The following is a 19,529-nucleotide window of genomic DNA, read 5'->3' on the forward strand; positions in this document are numbered from 1 at the left end:
TTGTCTATAGAAATAGCTTTATAGTATGGTCTTGTATGGGTCTCTGATAAAATCTGGATCAGTTTTTGATGTGAATTTGTTGTCTTGGAATTCATGTAAATTCAAATCATAGTCCTGAAAATGGCATTGGTCGGGATTCAGACTTTTTCTGAACATGGGCCCGAATGGATGGAAGATTTCCTTGTCACACGTCCTTCAGTGTCAAGTTCTTGCAGCCCCTTCTACAGATAGGCTAAGTCTTTGTGACTTTCAGCTCATGAAAATAAGGTAGCTCTGAAGTGCAGCTCTAAAAGTTACAGCCTGGACTCCCCTCTTTTGCTAGCACCTGAGGACCTTCCTTTCTTGGTGTCGAGTTTGGTTATGTTTCCAAGAACTTTGTGTTTTATTCAACTTTCTCAAGTTGTTTGAACCAGTGGGGTATGTACATCTCTCCATCATTCCAGAAGTATCCTGGTTGATGATATTTACTATATTTTCAGTAACCACAGTGAAGTCTTTCATGATTTTGCAATGGGTTAATCATAAATTGGAAAACAAATGAACAGACTTATATTGTTTACATTAATAATGTAAATGTAACAGATTTACAATAATTTACATTATTATAACTGTGCAATTTCATATTTACTTAAAAACTATCTGGTGAAGTCAGTATTTATTTCTTTTTGGATGTAAGATCATTGACCCTATTTTATCAGAGGATAATTATTCTAAGCTTGAATACAGACAGATATAGCCTTACATCCTGGTCTTGGCCATTGAAACTTTGTTAGAGATGATTCTTCATGGGTTTCTCATGGTTCTGAAGGTCTTAAGAGATACTGCTTGTCCTTTTCATCTCTATTATTTTTTCAAGCATGTATAGTGATTCACCTTGGAAGGTAGAGATGTTGTCTCCTTCTGGATCAAATGGCAGGCATATCTACTGCCCACTATAAAAGACTGGAATTCCCTAAGCTCTGGGTTTCTCTCTTGTAATATGTCCAACTCCTTGTGCGGGCATCTGGATGTCACCCCTGAGGGACTTGGGCACAAAAGGGTCTGACCCAAATATGTGGATGCTCATCTTGCTTGATTTGCCTTGGTTAATGAAATTGTTTATCTCTGACCTAGAGAGTCTCATGTCTTCTGCCAACATCCATGAATCTTGACAAGGTAATGTGTTAACTTATAAGTTAGCTTTTCAGTTCTTGACAGAGATTTACAAGAAATTATGCTAGGAGGGATTTTTTTTGGGGGGGGATTTAACTTAAAAAGAAAGGAACAGATTTTGGCACAACTTCTCACTTCTCTACCTCCTGCCACCTGCCTATTCCAAGCCTGGATGTGAAGTCTGGAGCAGTGGTATCTACCTTGAGATCATGAGGTAGAGATGGATTCTGATATCACTGAGTCATTTAACAAATGCCAGCAGCTTCTCAATACTTTGTGATCACGTTAAAAGAAAAGAAAGTGAAGTGAATGAAAACAAATTCTCAAGTCAACAGAAACCAAGACCAAATCATCTACTGTTAGCCAGATCCTGTATTTCTTTGACCGACACCTTCGGTACTATTCCCGTTGATCATTTCCCTGAGAAATTGATGTTTATTCTATATAAAATATTATGCTAGGTGTTCAGAAGGATAAGAAATGTTCATTATTATCCTGCCCTTGAGGAGGATATGGCTTTTTGGGGAAAATGGTAATTAGCAAAATGAGGTAATGCTATAAATTTCCGAGAGAGTGGAACAGGTAATAAATGTTATTGGAACTGAGGGGAAAGAGCCTGGCTGAACTTTACATGCTTGGAGGGCTGCCCAAACCACGGAGTGCAGGGGAGCCATTTCCTCAGGTGTCAGATGAGAACGCTGACTAGCATCAGATGTTTTGCAACTGTAGTTTTAATAGCAGAACTATTTTATTAATGGACATTTACAAAGACCTTCAATCTATAAACTAGACAAGATTCTGTGAAGCATTAACCCAGAGTCAGATCACTGGATGCCGTGTCCTCATACCTTCCAAAGTCCAAAAGGCACCTCTCAGAAGCCCTAAAGGTCATAGAACAGAATTTGAAAATTATCAGGCATGATGACTGCAGAGGTGTAAAGCTAAAAGCAATTCATTCGTCAAAGATCAAACTTTTCTGAGCTTCAGTGGGTCGCTGTGCTAGCCTTATTAACACAGTGAAAACCTAGCCAGACCCCCATCCCTGTATCATTGACCATTTAGCCACGGACAGCAGCCTAAGCAGAACTCACCAGCCTCTAGACACATGTCATTCGAGAATGTGAATGAATCAGTTCAAAATCCATCATCACTAACGAGAAAAACCACTCACAGCTCATTCCTCACTGATTGTGGGTGGGTGACTTAGCCCCATTTAGTAAGGGAGGCAAGTTCTTACTTGTAAATCAGCATTTTGAACATCATGAAAGGAAAAATGCTTTTTAGATTAGCTTCTCCCCCACTGGACCCAGAGAGAGAGGCTATTGTGGTCATTAGCTTTTCCGGCATTAAATCTGCTGGGTCTGAGTAGTCCATTTGATTTCAGGTTTATCCTTAAGCCACAGAAATCGAGTTGCTGGGTATTTACTTGGGATTAATGACCAGTTAGGAGAAGCTGTGCTTTATACCATTAACCCGAGCCAGGTGCTAATTTCTCGAACATGCCCTGCAAACAGAGGTCATTATTGCTTTTTGAAAGTGCGAATGCTGCCTTAGAAACCACAGGCTTTATTTAAAGATGGAGTCATTTTGATTCGTCAACACGGCATATTTCTGGAGAACAATGCCCTGTGTACAGGCCAATCTGATTGCCTGGAAACATCTCTCTGTGCTCTTGCTGTTCAGCCGATAATCCACTTCTAGACGTGGGACAGCAAGCTGGAAACTGTAGCAGGTTCTATTTTCAGCACCTAAAATCAATGCCCCCCTCCAGCAGCCTGGTCTGTTGCCTCATTATGTCCCCTGCCCCGTGAGCTGAGCTTGGCTTCCCTTTGCAGGAGATTAAAGCGAGTCAGGGAGTATGATAAATGCTTTCAGTCATATCTGCTGTCATTTGAATAATACTAGGTGTCAGGAAGAAATACATCCCCAGCCAGTTTTAACCAACCAACCTGCATTGATACCTCCTTCCCCTTAGTGTAGGAAGAAGCAGTGACCTGGAAACCTGGAATCCCCTCCTTCCCCCTCCCCTGCCCCAGCAGAAAAGCAAGTTCTGTTTATAAATTCTCAGGCTGGGTTGAACATTCTGTCTGGAAAGGTCCTCTTTTCATTTATCTAGCAAAATCCAGAAGTTTCTCCTAGTTTGGGGAGGGGCCTTTTCTCTACTTACCAGGAAAGAAAGTGTGTCCATTTTGTCAGAAACTTCCAAGCTTTGGGAAAACCACATTAACGTTTTTGACTAAATCTTGTTCTGTTTGTGTGTGTGTTTGTGTGTGCTTCTTATTTCCTAGTGGAGTGTAGTTGATTTACAATGTTGTGTTTCATGTGTACAGCAAAGTGATTCAGTCATATACATATATATGTATGGAAAGTATAAATGGACTCTTTGTGACCCCATGGACCATTCCCCCCCAGGCTCCTCTGTCCATGGAGTTCTCCAGGCAAGAATACTGGGGAGTGTAGCCATTCCCTTCTCCAGCGGATCTTCCCAATCTAGGGATTGAACCCAGGTCTCCTGCATTGCAAGCAGATTCCTTGCCTTCTGAGCCACCAGGGAAGCCCATATATATGAGAATCTCTTTCAGATTCTTCTCCATTATTGGCTATTACAAGTTTCCCCATGCTATATAGTATATTCCTTGTTGATTATCTGTTTTCAATCTGTACGTGTTTCAATTACCCTCAGTGAATATGCCTACTCATCCTTCAGGTTTTCTGCTAATGAAATAGAAGGGAACAAAGGTGTGATGAAAAGCATCATTGGATGAAGGAGTAGGGTAAAAGGCACGAGTCCTGGTCCTTCCTTTCAAGTCACACAGGCTGTGACGACCTACACCAACACAGGTGTGGCCAGAACCGGCCTCAGGCAGCACTGAATCAGGCTTAGCTGATTTTCAGTGGCCCCAGGGTCCCGTTAGAAGCTGTTTGCCACCCAGGTGAGTTCCCCTTCATTCATCTTTCAGTGAACCAGGATCCTCAGCTCTGTCCTCTCTCCCTGTTGAGACCAGATCTCAGAAAGGGATTTGATGGATTTGCTCTTGGTGGAATATTAATGGCAGTAGGAGACTGGAACACCTTAAATGTGGATTGTGTGGATCCATCTGGGCATTGAAAATCTGATTGCTCTCAGATAGTGCCATCAGGCATTCTTGGAATCCAAGGATGAGTGCCCAAGGGCTCCATCGTGTGTGCCGATAAACTGGGGCACTGAGAAAAGAAAGCCCAGATTTGTAACTTTCGCTGTGTTCACTAGGATAGCTATTCCCGTAATGGCTGAGTTCAAGCTACCAACATCAAGGCACTGAATTTGGAGCTGGAAAGAGATTCATATAATCAGCTCCTGTGAGCCACTCTAACTCTTTTCCTGGCCCTTTTTTAAGGGATTTGCCCAGTGTAGATCTTGCATTTTTCTTTATAGCTTTCTGATTTTTCTGGAAGTAAGATAGAGTAATATTAAGGGTTAGACTGAGAAACTTCGCTTTGAATCCTGGATCTCTCCATTACTTACAAACTTTATGGTTTTGGACAATTTAACATCACTGAGCCTTTATTTCCTTGACTATAAAAATAAGGATAATATATATCTCTCAGAGGTGTTCTGAGAATGAAATCATATAAAAGATGTGAAAGAAGCTAGCACATGTTAGTGGCTCAAAAAATGGTTTTCAAATCTGCTTTTCTGGAAAGAAGTCTCATGTCTATATTTATTTATTTCTGTTTAATCTTATTTTAGTGAAAGAAGTGAAAACAGTAATCATTGAGGACATATATGAGAGTGGCCGCTGCTTCCACATAAGGGCGCTGGATCCTTTCTCTGATTTTCCTTTTCTGGCTCCTATTCTAGTGCTTGGTGAATCCTTTGCTGTAAAACTCAGTCATGAACAAACATCCTCTCTCTTTTTTTTTTTTGGTAATTATTGGCCACACTCCATGGCATATGGGCTTCCCTGGTGGCTCCATAGTAAAGAATCTGCCTGCAATGCAGGAGCCACAGGAGACGTGGGTTCAATCCTTGGTTTGGGAAGATTCCCTAGAGGAGGAAATGTACCCCACTCCAGTATTCTTGCCTGGGAAATCCCATGGACAGAATGCTACAGTTCATGGGATTACAAAGAAATGGACATGGAGGAGATGGAGGAGACGTCTGAGGAGACGGAGCACTCATGCTTGCCATGGCATATAGGACCTTAGTTCCTCAACCAGGGATTGAACCTGTGCCTCCTGCACTACAAGGCAGAATCTTAACCACTGGACCACCAGGGAAGTCCCAGCATCTTCCCATTTTTGGATGGTGATACATATGTCTGATCCATATGCTCCTTCTTGCCCGAGAGACAGCTTATATATTCAGTTCAGTTCAGTCACTCAGTCGTGTCTGACTCTTTGCGACCCCATGAATTGAAGCATGTCAGGCCTCCCTGTCCATCACCAACTCCTGAAGAGCACTCAAACTCATGTCCATTGAGTCAGAGATGCCAACCAGCCATCTCATCCTCTGTCGTCCCCTTCTCCTCCTGCCCCCAATACCTCCCAGCATCAGAGTCTTTTCCAATGAGTCAACTCTTCCTATCAGATGGCCAAAGTACTGGAGTTTCAGCTTTAGCACCATTCCTTCCAAAGAAATCCCAAGGCTGATCTCCTTCAGAATGGACAGGTTGGATCTCCTTGCAGTCCAAGGGACTCTCAAGAGTCTTCTCCAACACCACAGTTCAAAAGCATCAATTCTTCTGTGCTCAGCTTTCTTCACAGTCCAACTCTCACATCCATACATGACCACTGGAAAAACCTTAGTCTTGACTAGACAGACCTTTGTTGGCAAAGTAATGTCTCTGCTTTTCAATATGCTATCTAGGTTGGTCATAACTTTCCTTCCAAGGAGTAAGTGTCTTTTAATTTCATGGCTGCAATCACCATCTGCAGTGATTTTGGAGCCCCAAAAATAAAGTCTGCCACTGTTTCCACTGTTTCCCCATCTATTTCCCATGAAGTGATGGGACTGGATGCCATGATCTTTGTTTTCTGAATGTTGGGCTTTAAGCCAACTTTGTCACTCTCCTCTTTCACTTTCATCAAGAGGCTTTTTAGTTCCTCTTCACTTTCTGCCAGAAGGGTGGTGTCATCTGCATATCTGAGGTTATTGATATTTCTCCCGGCGATCTAGATTCCAGCTTGTGCTTCTTCAAGCCCAGCGTTTTTCATGATGTACTCTACATATAAGTTAAATAAGCAGGGTGACAATATACAGCCTTGATGTACTCCTTTTCCTATTTGGAACCAGTGTGCTGTTCCATGTCCAGTTCTAACTGTTGCTTCCTGACCTGCATACAGATTTCTCAAGAGGCAGGTCAGGTGGTCTGGTATTCCCATCTCTTTCAGGATTTTCCACAGTTTGTTGTGATCCACACAGTCAAAGGCTTTGGCATAGTCAATAAAGCAGAAGTAGATGTTTTTCTGGAACTCTCTTCCTTTTTCCATGATCCAGTGGATGTTGGCAATTTGATCTCTGGTTCCTCTGCTTTTTCTAAAACCAGCGTGAACATCAGGAAGTTCACGGTTCATGTATTGCTGAAGCCTGGCTTGGAGAATTTTGAGCATTACTTTACTAGGGTGTGAGATGAGTGCTTGTATATTGGTTTTTAGCAATTGCTCTATTTGGATTTCAGAACTTTTCAGTACTTCTATGAGACGACTTTGCTTCTTAGCAAGGATAAGCATTTTGAGTGAAGAGAATAGATGTCACAGCTAACATGCATTCATGCTTTCTTCATGTTAGGGACAGTGCTGAGCCTTTTTACAAGGACAGTCTCATTTTAGTCCTCACAATGACCCTATGAGATGGGCTCTATTATCCAATTTTACAAATGAAAAATCTGAGACTTAAAAATCCTAAGTAATTTGCTCAAGGTTAGAGCTTCAGAGTGATTGATCTTTAGTTATGAAATTTCAAGCATCAGTGAATTTCTACATGGGGTAAGTTGGGGAAAAAGAAATCTCTTAAAGGTCTAACAGTCATGCCTCATGGGCAGTCTTTGTATGGTTAATTCTATTGATACTTGACTGTAAGAAGCTCTTTGAGGGCAGAGATCTTGTTCTATTCATCTCAATATCTTCTCATCAGTGCCTGGCATGTGCTTTGCACAAAGTGCTCAATAAAGGATTGTTGAACCAAATCTTTAATTTACTCTACAGTGTACATTTATTAAGTGATAGATTCTTTTCTAGGCACTGAAAATAGAATAGTAGAAAAAAAATGCAGAAAAAATTCTTGTTCTCAGAGACCTCAATTCTACTAGAAAGAAACAAAGCATAAATAATAGATGAGTAAATTGTTTTATATATTTGTTGTTCAGTCACTAAGTCATGTCCAAGTCTTTGTGACCCATGAACTGCAGCATGCCAGGCTTCCTTGTCCTTCACCATTTCTTGGAGTTTGCTCAAGTCACGTCCATTAAGTTGATGATGCCATCCAACCATCTCATCCTCTATCAGCCCCTTCTCCGCCTGTGCATAGCCTTTCTCAGCATCAGGGTCTTTTCCAATGAACTGGCTCTTCACATCAAGTGGCCAAAATAGTGGAGACTCAGCATATTAGAAGATGATAATTGGTACAAGGAAATAAGGTAGAATGTAGGAGACCTGGGTTTGATCCCTGAGTTGGGAAGATCCCCTGGAGAAGGGAACGGCTACCCACTCCAGTATTCTGGCCTGAAGAATTCCATGGACTGTATAGTCCATGGGGTGGCAAAGAGGCAGACACAACTGAGTGACTTTCACCAAATTAGAGAGGGAGGGGTTCAATAAAATTCTGGTATTTGGGTAGAAACTTGAAAGGGTAAAGGAGTGAGCCATGTGTCATGCAGGGAAATGTTCTAGGCAGTGGGAAAGCCCTGACATGAAATAGCCAGGAGGCAACTGTAGCTGGAGAAGAATGAGCAAGAGGGGAGGGGAGGAGGAGCTAGATCAGAGAGTTGGGAGTTGTGCCTCTTAGAGGGTTTTATAAAGACGTTGACTCTTACAATGATGCAATGAAAAGCCACTGGAGGGCTGGGAGCTGAGCCTCAGTGACCTGATTTATATCCTAAAAGGATCACTGTAGCTATTGTGTTGAGTGCAAATACCGAAGAAGCAAAGGTTAGAGCAGGAAGACTAATCAAGCAGCCATAGTAATGATCTTGGCAAGTCAATGATGGTGGCTGGGACCAAAGAGGTGGAAATAGTCAGTAAGAATTTGAAAGACAGGAGTCAAAGATGATTCCAAGCAAGGGGAGGCTGGGATTGCCATATCCTGAGCTGGGGAAGACTGCTGATGGGGCAGGTTATGGGGAGAAGATCAAGATTGCAATTTTACACAGGTTAAATTTGTGGTGTCTAGTAGGCATTTGTCTATTTGAAGGCTGGATAAGGAATATGATGTTTAGAGGAGATGACTGCCTCGGAGACTTTTAAAAATAACTGGGAGTGACAAGCATCTGGATGGAACTTAAAGCAGTTTGGGGGAAAACAAGAAGAGGAGTTCAAGGATTCAACCCTTCGGGCCCAAAGTCAGGGAAGAAAATGGAAATTCACAAGGAATATTATTAACAAAGTGTGGTCAGAGTCTGGAGAAAAATCAGAACTACATGGTGTACTGGAAGAAAATTAAAAGTATATCTAAGGGGAAGCCATGAACAACTGTGTTAAATGTTACTGGTAAGTCAATTAAGATGAGAACTAATCATGGACCCAGGATCTAACAATATGGAGTTCACTGGTGACCATAATAAGAGCAGTCTCAGTGGAGTTTTGGTGGCCAAAGCCTAAATGGAATGAGTTTAGGAAAGAGTAGAATGAGGTAAACTGAAGACAGAAGTAACTCAAGGAGTTTTAATGTAAAGGGAACTGAGAAATAAAGCAACAGCAAGAGAGGAAAGCGGGACTAAGAAAATACTTATTATTATCATTATCTCTTAAGTTGGAGAAGAATAAGTTGCTTTGTGCTTATAGAAAAATATTGAGTTGGCCAAAAATTTGTTCAGGTTTTTCCGCAACATGTAATGGAAAATCCCAGCAAACTTTTTGGCCAACCCAATATGATAGAGGTGAGAATGGGCAGTGTAAGAGACAGGTTGTAGGTCCTTGTCGGAAGGGGAGATGGCATCATGTGCAGATGTGCAAGGGTAGGAGCAGTCTACCTTCTACCTCATTCATAGTAACAGGAGGGAAGACAGAATAGACATATGCTGATTCATCTAGGCTTCCTTGGTCAAAGATTTCTCAAAGACTGTTTATTTGTATCATTCAGCATTTATTGTTGTGCAGTGTGTGTGTATTACAAATATGCAGGTATATGCATATATAAGGGGCTTCTCATGTGGCTCTAGTGGTAAAGAACCTGCCTGCTAATGCAAGGAGACATAAGAGATACAGGTTTGACTCCTGAGTTGGGAGATCCCCTAGAGGAGGGCATGGCAACCCACTCCACTATTCTTGCCTGGAGAATCCCATGGACAGAGGAGCCTGGTGGGCTACAGTCCATGGGATCGCAGAGTCGGACACGACTGAAGTGACTTAGCACACACGCACGCAAGCATATATAATACAATGCAAAGATTGTCCATTCGGAAAAAATATACATACGTATGCACACACATGCATATGTATATATGTATGTATGTATATGCATATGTATGTATATATATGTGTGTACACACATATATATATATTGCAAATGGCATATGTATGTTGTGATATTCTCTATGAGGTGGAAAACAGTAACAAATAATTTTTCCTTCAGTGAGTTTTCCCAACTCTTTAACAATATAAAGCTACTTAAAAATTTCCAACCTTTCAAAGGCATACTGTTAAAGCTCAGTTTTTTTTTTTCCCCCCTGGACCTCCAAGTATTAAATCAAAATGAAAGAGCAGTTAAATATATTTAGGACACTTTATTTAAAGTGTTTTTCAATCAGGAAACAATGATTTTTTTTTTTTTTTAAGAGTGAATCTTTGAAGTGAGTCAGCTGCTGCTTCTCTCCCATAATTGAAGCGAGAGAGAATTACAGAGAAGGAGTCCAGGGCGCTCTCTCCTCCAGACAAAGCTGTGATGATTAGTAGAATGAATTGCAAATGAGGAAGACAATAGGGAAGAAGGTTCTTTTATGGGGGAGACAGGATGGGTGGTGCAGAAAGGACTCTTAATAATTACAATCTATGCTCAGAAAGCACTTGGCAATGTGAATAATTCAGCAGCCATTAGAGAAAAGAAAACTTTGGAGAATGTCAGCCGCTGGATAAGAAGTGAAGAGTATGAGGGCAGCATCTGTGGCCATCCCGAATATCCTCTCTGGTGATGGGTGGAAAACAAGAAATGCAATCTGTTATGCCCTCTCAATTAATTAAGGGACAAACATGAAAATGATTTTTATATTTCTAGGATTACTGGGCCCAACTCTTATATGTCAAATCTTTCTTCCCTTTGGAGAGTAGATCCCTTAATCCATTTTGGTCAGATTCCACCATTTCCCAGATAGTTTCAGCTATTAAAAGACTGTTTTGCACTTGACTCATGCCACATTCACAGATTTTATTGCTATCATTATATGTCAGGCTTACAACTAGGGAGATGGGAAGTGGGGAGGAAGAACTTTTCGATACTGTGTCAAGCAGGCTGCTTCTGGATGGTTCAGTGTGTGATGTTGTTGTTCAGTCACTAAGTCATATCTGACTTTGTGACCTCATGGACTGCAGCATGCCATGCTTCCCTGTCCTTCATTATCTCTTGGAATTTGGTCACACTCAAGTCTGTTGAGTTGGTGATGCCATCCAACCATCTCATCCTCTTGCCCCCTTCTCCTCCTTCCTTCAATCTTTCCCAGCATCAGGGTCTTTTCCAATGAGTCGGTTCTCTGCATCAGGTTGGAGAAGGCAATGGCAACCCACTCCAGTACTCTTGCCTGGAAAATCCCATGGACGGAGGAGCCTGGTAGGCTACAGTCCATGGGGTCATGAAGAGTTGGACACGACTGAGGGACTTCACTTTCACTTTTCACTTTCATGCATTGGAGAAGGAAATGGCAACCCACTCCAGTGTTCTTGCCTGGAGAATCCCAGGAATGGGGGAGCATGGTGGGCTGCCGTCTATGGGGTCTCACAGAGTCGGACATGACTGAAGCGACTTAGCAGCAGCAGCAGCAGGTGGCCAAAGTATTGGAGCTTCAACTTCATCATCAGTCTTTCCAATGAATATTCAGGGTTGATTTCCTTAATGATTGTTTGGTTTGACCTCCTTACTGTCCAAGGGACACTTAACCAAGGAATCCTGTGGTCACGGGCACAGCCCAGGGCCTCCTTCATACTGAAGTAGGTCCTCTGGTTAAGCGCTACCTTGTGTGTGATTCTGTGACTGTGATTCTAGTGGTGGTGCTGGCTGAGCTTCTGTCAGCAGGAAAGGCAAACCCATATCCATAATAGGTATCTATTTTTGTGAGAATGTATTGTGGATTCTTCAACATTCAAAGGGACCCATTGTAGTCAGCTTGCCATCGTGTGGTCAGTTGATCTCAAGGAATAGTAGCAATCCCACTTTGGGTCTCTGTTGCTTACAAGTTAGACATTCAGAGGTGGTGGTGGCTAGATCAGCCTTGGTCAGTGAGAATCCCTGCTGTTGGTCCCAGGCGTGGCTCTGCCTCTGCCACTTTGTTCAGGAGTCTGTTTTCCATCACTTGGGATTGCAGCTGACAAAGACCAGCTCATATCAACTGACTGATTCATTGTATCTCATCAGTAATTTGCTGCTTCTAATGTGGAGGATTAGAAAGCATCACTACGAACAAAGCTAGTGGAGGTGCTGGAATTCCAGTTGAGCTATTTCAAATCCTAAAAGACGATGCTGGGAAAGTGCTGCACTCAATATGCCAGCAAATTTGGAAAAGTCAGCAGAGGCCACAGGCCTGGAAAAGGTCAGTTTTCATTCCAATCCCAAAGAAAGGCAATGCCAAAGAATGCTCAAACTACTGCACAATTGCACTCATCTCACACACTAGTAAAGCAATGCTCAAAATTCTCCAAGCCAGGCTTCAGCAGTACATGAACTGTGAACTTCCTGATGTTCAAGCTGATTTTAGAAAAAGCAGAGGAACAAGAGATCAAATTGCCAATATCCACTGGATCATTGAAAAAGCAAGAGAGTTCCAGAAAAACATCTATTTCTGCTTTATTGACTATGCCAAAGCCTTTGACTGTGTGGATCACAATAAACTGTGGAAAATCCTGAAAGAGATGGGAATACCAGATCACCTAACCTGCCTCTTGAGAAACTTGTATGCAGGTCAGGAAGCAACAGTTAGAACTGAACACGGAACAACAGACTGGTTCCAAATAGGAAAAGGAGTACATCAAGGCTGTATATTGTCACCTTGCTTATTTAACTTTTATGCAGAGTACATCATGAGAAATGCTGGGCTGGAAGAAGCACGAGCTGGAATCAAGATTGCCGGGAGAAACATCAATAACCTGAGATATGCAGATGACACCACCCTTATGGCAGAAAGTGAAGAGGAACTAAAAAGCCTCTTGATGAAAGTGAAAGAGGAGAGTGACAAAGTTGGCTTAAAGCTCAACATTCAGAAAACGAAGATCATGGCATCTGGTCCCATCACTTCATGGGAAATAGATGGGGAAACAGTGGAAACAGTGTCAGATTTTATTTTGGGGGGCTCCAAAATCACTGCAGATGGTGACTGCAGCCATGAAATTAAAAGAGGCTTACTCCTTGGAAGGAAAGTTATGACCAACCTAGATAGCATATTCAAAAGCAGAGACATTACTTTGCCAACAAAGGTCTGTCTAGTCAAGGCTATGGTTTTTCCAGTGGTCATGTATGGATGTGAGAGTTGGACTGTGAAGAAAGCTGAGCGCCGAAGAATTGATGCTTTTGAACTGTGGTGTTGGAGAAGACTCTTGAGAGTCCCTTGGACTGCAAGGAGATCCAACCAGTCCATTCTAAAGGAGATCAGTCCTGGGTGTTCTTTGGAAGGAATGATGCTAAAGCTGAAGCTCCAATACTTTGGCCACCTTATGCGAAGAGTTGACTCATTGGAAAAGACCCTGATGCTGGGAGGTATTGGGGGCAGGAGGAGAAGGGGATGACAGAGGATGGCATCACCGACTCGATGGACATGAGTCTGAGTGAACTCCGGGAGTTGGTGATGGACAGGGAGGCCTGGCGTGCTGTGATTCATGGGGTTGCAAAGAGTCGGACACGACTGAGTGACTGAACTGAACTGAACTGAATGTGGGGGATGCTTTCTCATGGATGTTAAAGGGTAATGTTATACTTGTGCCTGTGTTGCCATCCATATACTTCTACTCAGAGCTCCTTATCTCCCTGAATGTTGACTTTTTTGGCCCTGATCAGCACCTGAGACATTTGTTGTTGCCCATTATAAGGTTTCCTTGGTGCCTCAGCTGGTAAAGAATCCGCCTGTAATGTTGGAGACCTGGGTTCTATCCCTGGGTTGGGAAGATCCCGTGGAGAAGGAAACGGCTACCCACTCCAGGGTTCTGGCCTGGTGAATTCCATGGACTGTATAGTCCATCAGGGTGCAAAGAGTTGGACACGACTAAGCAATGTTCACTTTTCACAATATATATGTATCACCACCATCCAGAGGCCAATGGAATCACAGAGTCATAGATCACTCACAAGGTAGCACTTAACCTAAGGACCCATTTTCTATGAAGGAAGTGCTAGGGTGAGCCCATGACCAGGGGATTCCTTGGTTTCATTATGTATTGAACCATCCAGAAGCAGCCAGCCGTCTTGACATAGTAATGCTCTGTTCTGCTTCCCCACTTTCTGTCTCCCTGCTTATAAGCCTGACATATAATGAGAGCAAGGAAATCTTTGAATGTGATATGAGAGTCATGTTCAAAATGGATAGTCTTTTAATAACTGAAGTTATCTGGGAAATAATGGAATCTGACCAAAATAGACATAGAGAGATAGATAGATGAGAGACAGATAAATTAAGCTCAGGCTTCTTTTCCTTTCATTCAAAGTAAATGATTAGTGTACTACTCAAACCATCCATTGGGAAGATATTTTCTTTCTACTGCCTGTTTTTAACTATTTATTTATTTGGATTCCTAGGTGGTGGAGTGGTTAAAGAATCCGCCTGCCAATGCAGGAGACATGGGTTTGATCCCTGGGTCAGGAGGATCTCCTTCAGGAGGAAATGGCAACCCACTCCAGTATTCTTCCCTGGACAATCCCATGGACAGAGAAGTCTGGCAGGCTACAGTCCATGGGGTCACAAAGAGTCAGACAGGACTGAACACACATTTGTTTATTTTATTTTGCCCAAGATGCGTGGCATGTTCCCTGACCAGGGATTGAACCTGAGCCCCCTGCCTTGAAACGGTGGAGTCTTAACCACTGGAGATCCAGGGAAGTCCTCCACTGTTTTTCAAGGCTATCTTTGAGTGAGATTGTGAAGTAGCTCTATTCCGTTTTTGGCCTGCACTCCCTGGCCATGTACATCCATCCATAAACCAGGCTTGAGTTTTTCCTTTCTTCTTCAGCTTGTCTTATGGGACTTCCCAACACAGTCTCCTTATGAGCTGAGAGTTGTGTTGGTTTAACTGTGATGAATATCATGTGAGCTGATGCCAGCTTGACTGTGCTCTCTGTTCCCACTAGTGCTCAGTCTCTTTTCGTGGCCTTTGGATTAGCTCGACATTATTGCTTAGGCGGTCAGAGACCCAGCCTATGACGGGCAGTTCTGGTTGCACATTTACTCGGCATTTCATGGTTAACTATTTTCTCTCCATCAGGGTTCAGGAGCGTGTTAGAGCTGTTTTCTTTTCTTTTCCTTTTTTTTTCTCTTGTTTTTTAGCTTTTTGTTGTTGTTTGTTTCCCCAAAGGCTTATAATTCTCCACTAGAGGAGTCAAGGAATACCAGGACCACAGATTCTGCATTTTGATTCTCCTTCTGAGCTTGTGGTTAACACGCATCTTTTGCCATCACTGACACCTCAGATACCATAGTGTTGCCAGCACATGTTCCCCAAGGGATGGGGCTAATTGCACTGCTGGCTGGACCTGGCGTGGGGCGCTTCCTACTTCTGGCTCCACTCCCAGTTATTCTTCCCCATCACCAGGTGTGTGGGCTGGATTCATAGGTGTGGAACAATTGTTGTTGTTTTAGTCGCTCCTTGCGACCCCATGGACTGTAGTCCACCAGGCTCCTCTGTCTATGGGACTTTCCAGGCAAGAACACTGGGGTGGGTTGCCAAATCAAACCCAAGTCTCCTGCATCACAGGCAGATTCTTTATCACTGAGACACTTGGAGAAGCCCAGGTGTGGGATATGTTGCCTCTCAAACTCAGAAGAGGCTTACTAGGTGGTGTGCATTGTTCTACACGGTAGGGGATACAAGCTGTGGCAATTTTTTTCCCCTTAGACAGCTGTCTCAGCACACTCCTGACACCAGACCCCTAAAAACTTAATGGAAGTGACAGGTCCAAGGGACTTGTGGATTATTTGTCTTAAACCCTCCTCTATCCCAGCTGCTCTTGACTGGTTTGCTGGATTAGTATCACACCATCAACGTAATGGCTCAATGTGACATTATATGGGATATTTGGACAGAATAACAGATTGTGAGGCCAGAGGAAGAGTTGCAGAGCTGTGAACAAAACTATAAACGTATAATCTTCTCAGTTCCATATGAATTCTATGTGAACTGATTTTACTTCTCTTTCCTGATAAGGATAGGAAGAATACCTTCACCGAATCAATGGCTGCATGCATTTATTTGACTCCTTGTAATTCTGCTCTATTAAGGACATAACCTCCTGTGTGCAGCATTCCCCAGCAAGCATCCAGTTGCCACGTGGGCTGACTGGTGAATTCAATGAAGATATAAGACTGGCACTTCTGCATCTTTCAGATATATAAAAAGTCTGTCACTGTTTTCATTTTCTGTGAAAGTGAAGTCGCTCAGTCATGTCCCACTCTTTGTGACCCCATGGACTGTAGCCTACAAGGCTCCTCTGTCCATGGGATTGTCCAGGCAAGAATACTGGAGTGGGTTGCCCTTTTCTTCTCCAGGGGAATCTTCCCAACCCAGAGACTGAACCCGGGTCTCCCGCATTGCAAGCAGATGTTTTTACCATCTGAGCCATCAGAGAAGCTCATAAAGGTGTAATTAATCTCTGAATTTCACCCAGAATGCAATACTGTTTATAATTTGCTATCTAAGGCGGAAAAGGGACAGTCAGTTTCAGAGATTCATACTTGACCTTCCACTGTCAATGGCTCTTACCTCAAAGGTCAAGGACCCGAAGTGAGATTGACCCCATCCAATTAAATGGCAATAGGTCTCTTTGAGAAAGGATTTCTTTCTTTTTTTTTTTTTTTTCAAGTCACTCAGTAGTGTCTGACTCTTTGACTCTAGCCCAGCTCGCCAGGCTCCTGCATCCATGGGATTCTCCAGGCAAGAATACAGTAGTGGGTAGCCATTCCCTTCTCCAGGGGATCTTCTAGACTGTGGGATTGAACCCAGGTCTCTGGCATTGCAGGCAGATTCTTTACTATCTGAGCCACCAGGGAAGCCCTGAGAAAGGATTGGGAGAATCATTAGAGTATATACTGCCATGGTGTTGCCAGTATATTGGGCAATATGTTTTAGTTTTGAAAACCGGCTTAGGCATGTGATCTGGGCAAGAGATGGTGACTTTTATTTATTTATCTACTCACCCGTTTTTACTTACTTCTGATTATATGTACCAAGCTGTATCCTTGTTGGTTCCCTCACCCCTCCTTTTGGCCATAGGATGCCTTATTAAACATCTTCACAGCTCTCGAAGATCAAGACCTTTAGCTGCTTCTCTGACCTGGCAGCCTGTTGCAATAATTGCAACCCCTCGGCTCCTGGCAGTTAAATGCTGCCACCTGGTTTCTATTGCTTCCAGAGAAATATTCCATGACGTTTTCCACCTCCATCTCTTTCCAGAGAGGAGAGCCGTACTGAACGTGGTGATGCTCATACCTTCTCACCAACTTGCTCCTGATGGGTTTGGTGATGATGTGCCCTCTGGCTTTTCTAGGAAACAAAATCATCATTTTCACCATATAAGGCATGTCCTCTCCAGCATGCCCACTTCCATGAATCTTTTAATTTCTTTCTCTAGTCTCCATCATAGCAACTCAGTGGTTTCAGTTTTTCTCAGCACACTTTGCTTTCTCCAGGCATCCGTGATAGGGTGTGAAATCCCTTATCCCAAGAAGATGCCTGGAGGTCGATCAGCTTTCATCATTCAGTCATATATTTCAGCTTTTCTGATCAAGCAGCCTCAAAATTCAGTCCTATGGGTATTCCAGTGATTCTTGTTGATCCACACTGGCTAATTCTGTAACTCCTTTGCACTATAGTCTTTTCTTAGCTGGATGATATAATTCTGGCTGGATTATGCTGAGGTTTCATCCTAGCTGTAGCCCATAAAGTGGGATCTTTTCTTTTTAATTTGTTTTTTATATTGAAGTATAGTTGATTTACAGTGTTGTGTTATTTAGTGCTGTATAGCAGTGACTCAGTTATACATGTCTACACACTCATTTTCATATTCTCTTCCCTTATGCTTTATCACAGGATATTAAATATGGTTCCCTATGCTACATAAATTAATAGTACAAACTTGTTTATCCATTCTATATATACCAATGAGTCTGGTAGTTCTTTAATTTTGGGTTTTATATATACAATATAACAATAAAATAACTCCAAATACACCATTTTAACAATTTCTAAGTGTACAGTTCCCCTGGTGGGTCAGATGGTAAAGAATCCACCCACAGTGATGGAGACCTTGGTTCCATCCCTGGGTCTGGAAGATCCCCTGAAGAAGGAAATGGCAACCCACACTAGTATTCTGGCCTGGAGAATCCCATGGATGGAGGAGCCTGGCTGGCTACAGTCCATAGGGTCACAAAGAGTCAGACACGACTGAGTGACTTCACTTTCTTTCAATGGCATTAATTATATTCACAACCATTATCACTATTTTCAAAACATTCCATATAGAAACTCTATATTCCTTCAACAATAACTCTCCTCGGCATTTCTACTGTATTTTATATTTCTATTAATTTGCTTATTCTGGGTATGTCATATAAGTGGAATCATAAAATATTTGTTCCTTTGTGACCAGCTGATTTCACTTAGCACAATGTTTAAAAGATTCATTCATGCTGTAGCATGTATCAAAATGCCATTCCTTTTTATGGACGAATAATATTACTTTGTTATGTATATACCATATTTTCTTAATTCATTCACCTCTTGATGGATACTTGAGTTGCCTTCACCTTTGATTTCTGGGAATAATTCTATAATGAACATGTGTATACAAGGATCTGCCTGAGTCTCTGTTTTTGGGGGGTATATACTGTGGAATGGAATTGATGGATCATATAGTAAATCTACATTTAACTTTTTGACAAGCTGCCAGATGAATACTGGTTGTCTGGTCCTTTTACCCCTGGAAAATGTACCAGCTACATGACTTAAACCAGGCTGTCCTTTTATTTTTCCATTTGACCCTCAGGAAATCCTCTCATTCTTGCTGTGCCAAATTTGGGATACAACTGATGTACATCTGTTCCTGCTCTGTGTCCTGATATCTCCCTCCATGAAGTGTGCCATGCTTGACTTGCTGTTGAGCACAAGAGCAAATTCTCTGTCTATATTAGATGAGCAGATGGGTATCACATGCCACTTTCTTCTTACAATCACCTCTGATCTTTACTAGGGCCTGGGCTCCAGAGAGTATGGAACACCTCTTTACTCTCCCCTCCAAGGAACCATCGAGGAATCTCAGTGCAATGTGGGACCCTGCTTTGGTCTCTAATCCCCTGTTCTAGGGGAACCGAAATGCCACTAGCAGTAATAGAGAACAAACAGGCAGGAGAGCTTAAAGTGTCTGTTTTATGCTGTAGATATACAGAAGTCTGTTCAGCTTGACTTCCTGGGTGGTGGTCACAGAAAACAACTCCATCCTGAGTGAGAGCTGCTTCTCTGTAGCAGGGAAGGAATTCCTGGGGAGGGATGTGTTGCAGTGGCGGGAAGAGTCCACATGGTGGTCATCAGGAAACTTGGGTCACAATTCAGCTCTGCCACGTACTTACTGCTTGGTGTTTGGAAAGTCATTTATCCTTTGTTTATCTCATTTTTTGGAATGGCTAAATCACATTGTCTCTCTATGTCATAAAATACCATTTTGAGGTTTAAATTGGGTTATGGGTGTGCAAACATACTGCAAAATAATAAAATGTTTTCCAAAGATAATTTGATATTCTTGAGAAAATAAGGTTATTTTTGAGAGTGTTGGTCCTGAGGTG

Source organism: Bos javanicus, chromosome 27 (assembly GCF_032452875.1).
Source record: "Bos javanicus breed banteng chromosome 27, ARS-OSU_banteng_1.0, whole genome shotgun sequence".
Classification (NCBI taxonomy): domain Eukaryota; kingdom Metazoa; phylum Chordata; class Mammalia; order Artiodactyla; family Bovidae; genus Bos; species Bos javanicus.